The sequence below is a fragment of the Cornus florida genome, unplaced genomic scaffold, assembly GCF_030987335.1.
Source record: "Cornus florida cultivar Cherokee Brave unplaced genomic scaffold, ASM3098733v1 CherokeeBrave_3.0.0_Hap2_Chr01, whole genome shotgun sequence".
In the NCBI taxonomy this organism is placed as follows: domain Eukaryota; kingdom Viridiplantae; phylum Streptophyta; class Magnoliopsida; order Cornales; family Cornaceae; genus Cornus; species Cornus florida.
Genome location: NW_026775571.1, coordinates 73,294,522 through 73,298,406, shown reverse-complemented (window position 1 = coordinate 73,298,406; position 3,885 = coordinate 73,294,522). Strand labels below are relative to the sequence as shown.

General features: G+C 39.5%; 1 non-coding gene across 1 annotated transcript; it reads right to left on the bottom strand.

Moving 5' to 3' along the window:
• Positions 1 to 911: 911 nt before the first annotated feature.
• Positions 912 to 1,013, bottom strand: LOC132284376 (small nucleolar RNA R71). Its single transcript, XR_009472259.1, has one exon. It is a non-coding gene; the product is annotated as a small nucleolar RNA R71 (small nucleolar RNA).
• Between the last annotated feature and the right edge of the window lie 2,872 nt (positions 1,014 to 3,885).

Here is a 3,885-nt window from a genome sequence, read left to right as displayed (position 1 = left end):
ACCTTCTTACTCAATCTCCTTAGTTAAATCGGGGGCCCACGTGGAGGCATTGCATAGCATCATTAGATAAATCGGGGGCCCACGTTGAGGCATTTATTTGACATACATTGCATTTAAAAATTGTGGTTGTGAAGTTTAATTGCATTGTTGAGAAAGTTGCTTATTCGTGTTGCATTGTGCATGCATAGTCGTCGTTCATTAAGACCTACTCTTGTCCCTCTTGATTTGCATTTAGAATCCACTATTAGGAATCCAAGGGGAAGAGGAAGTTCACATAGAACCAATCTACCAATGGACGCTCTCAATGATGATCATGTTGAAGACCTTGGTCACATAGACCAACAAGGCATCCTTCATCCTAATGTGCAAAATGATAATATGCAAGTTCCATTTGGCATGCCTAGGCCATACATTCATCAACCTCCTCAACAACAAGGCCAAATTCCAATGGGAATTCCAAGGCCAATGTATGCACCACAACCCCCCATCATTAATCAAGCTCAATATAACCAAGGTGTCCATGTTGCACCTCAAGTTGCTAATCCACCACTCGCATTGAAAGATCACTATGTGCCTAATGAGTATAATGCACCTACATGCATTCAATTGCCACCATTTAGAGCACACCATTATGAGATTAAAGCACAAACTATCCAAATGCTACCTAACTTTCATGGACTTCCTAGTGAAGAACCTTACAAGCATTTGGATGAGTTTCTTGAAGTTTGTTCTACCGTTCGATACACGGACATGCCGGAAGAAATTTTAAGGCTGAAAATTTTTCCATTCACCCTTAAAGATAAGGTGAAGTATTGGTTTAACAACCTTAAGCCTTTTTCTAGAACTTCTTGGGCAGAAATGCAACAAGAATTTTTGAAAAAGTACTATCCGGTTTCGAAGACCAATGCTATGAGAACCGCCATTAGAAAATTCACACATAGGGAAGGAGAAACTTTCCACGAGGCATGGGAACGCTTCAATGAATTGCTTAGGAAGTGTCCTCACCATGACATGCCTAAATGGTAATTGGTCCAATTCTTCTTTGAAAGCTTATCGGACAATTATAAAGGCATGGTTGATGCTTCAATGGGAGGTTCTTATATAGACCGGCAAGAGGAAGATGTGTGGCGTCTTTATGAGAGCATGAGTGAAAACTCTTTGCATAGAACATTGTCATCTAGGAATGGTAGAAATTCTTAAGGTAGGAAGAGTGTTGGCTTGCATCAAGTTGACCACTCAAATAATAAAACCGCCGAGATGAAGTCTTTATCTCAAAAGTTTGATCAATTGATCAATCAAAACTTGGCGAATCAAGTGTCTTCCTTTCCTAACCATTCTCCTAGAGCTCAAAATGAATCATGTATGACTTGTTCTAGTGTTCTTCATTCTACTTCTAATTGTCCTCATGGACAAATTCAAAATGAACCCATTGCGCAAGTTAATGCAACATTTGTGAACCAAGGGAACAATCCTTATGGTAACCATTACAATCCCAGTTGGAGGAATCATCCTAATTTTTCTTGGAAAAACCAAGGGGAGGGCTCAAACTCTTCCCAAGGCGGTTTTCAAGGGAAATACATTCCACCTCCACTTCAAAACCAAGGATCCCAAGGTTCAAGACCATATAACTCACAAGGAAATCAATTTGCTAGTTCTCATTTTCTTAACCAATCATATTCTCAAGGAAATTCTAGAGGTTCCGCTTTTGAGGAAAAGGTTTTAAATGCTTTGGGCACTCTAGAAGCAAATACTCAATTGTTGCATTCTCATTCTCAATCAATTGCCAAGCTAGAAACCCAAGTAGGGCAAATAGCTGAAACACTTAATGCTAGAGAGAAGGGAAAGATGCACATGAATGCCCCAATCAAACAACAATGTGTTGTAGAAACCAAATCCTCATTGGAAGGGCATAATGTTGAGCATGTCAATGCGGTAACAACCTTGAGAAGTGGTAGGGTAGTAGACAATCAAGTTAGAATGCCTAATGAAGAGAGTGAACCAGTACAACCTCAAGTTGTCACCCGTCCCGTTCCACACATTATTCCTCCTTCATTGTATGTGCATGATCTTGAGAATGAGAAGCCCTCAAATTATGAGTTGAAAGATGATTTCCAAAGAGATTAATTGAAAACAGTGTTGAAAAATGTGTTTGAGAAAAGTTCTTTGAAAAATTTTATTCATGATTCTTCTTTGAAAAGTGATTTGAAATCCAATGAATTGAACAAGTCCAATGCTGAGAATTCTTTGAAAGAAAATACTGAAAGAGTTTTTGAAAAAGCTCCATTTCCGGACGCCTTGAAAGGGTCCATTTCAAAAGAAAGGCAAAAGACTAAGAACAATGAGATAATGGATATGTTTAGGCAAGTCAAAGTCAATCTTCCACTTTTGGATGCAATTAAGCAAATTCCGGCTTATGCCAAATTCTTGAAGGACTCATGCACCCAAAAGCGGAAGAACAAGAGCCAAACATCAAAGAAAGTGGTCTTAACCGAACAAGTGAGTTCCATTCTACAACACAACACTTTGCCAAAGTTTAAGGACCCCGGTACACCTACAACATCTTGTATCATTGGTGAACATGTCATCAACCGGGCACTTCTTGACTTAGGGGCTAGTGTTAACCTTCTTCCCTATTCGGTTTATGTCAAATTGGGCCTAAGTGAATTGAAACCGACGTCGGTGGTTTTACAATTTGCCGACCGATCCATTAAGAAGCCTAGGGGGATAATTAAGGATGTGTTGATTAAGATTGATAAGTTCTTTTTCCCGGTTGACTTTGTCGTCATTGACACGGAACCGGTGCCCAATTCAAAGAACCAAATTCTGGTTATCCTTGGCCGTCCTTTCTTGGCAACCTCAAATGCCAACATAAATTGTAAGACGGGGATAATGAAGATTTCTTTTGGGCATATGAGAGTGAAGTTGAACATCTTTAACCCCACACCCAATCTATTTGACAAATATGAGGAAGAGGTTAATGTGGTAGAGGAATATCATGATCTTGCTTGTGAAAGGAATGAGCTTTTGTGTATGAACAATGTTTCAAAGCCTTCATCTTCATCTTCAGCATTGCATGCAAGAAAAGTGATTTCGAACTCTTGTTGTGAAAGGGCGTGGAAGCCCAAGGAAAGTTTTGACAAGGAACTCAAGACGTCTTTTGAGTTTACCCCAACAAGTTCTTCCAAGAACCATTTGTTGGGAGTGACTCAAAACATCTCTCATCCCAAAAAGGAGGGGATGCATTGTAAGATTTTTGATCCGGGTTAAAAGAACCCTAGGTCTTGCTAGAGACGTTAAAGACTAGCACCGAAACTCGTAGGATGTCAAAACCCTATTCCTCCCTCATTTCTATCTTGCATTTTGATTCTTGCGAAGTCTAGATACTGTTTTTGTGGTTTATATACATTGGAAGGAACTGAGTAAGGGATTGCATGAGCATTCAAGTCATTTTGAGCATTTAGGCATAATTTCGATCGATCCAAGTTTTGGTTCGATCGATCGAACATTGGTTCGATCAATCCAACTATGGACTCGATCGATCCAGCTCTCATTTTGCACCCAACACTTAAAAAAATTTTGGACCTACATCCAAATTCCAAACTGCATGCTCTCGGGATCTCCAAATTTTCAAAAGTTCGATCGATCATAAACCATTTCGATCGATTTAACTACCTTTCGATCGATCCAACGTGTGGTTCGATCGATCATGAGTCCCAATACTTAGAAAATTTTTTAAGCCTCATCTATTTTTCAAAAATGTATGCTCTCGGGACTTTTCAAAATTTTTCCTGTTCGATCGATCGAATTCCAAGTTCGATCGATCCAAGGTTCCAACACGTGTCAACTCTTGAGCCCTTAAACTTGTACATTCTTTATCCTCTTCGA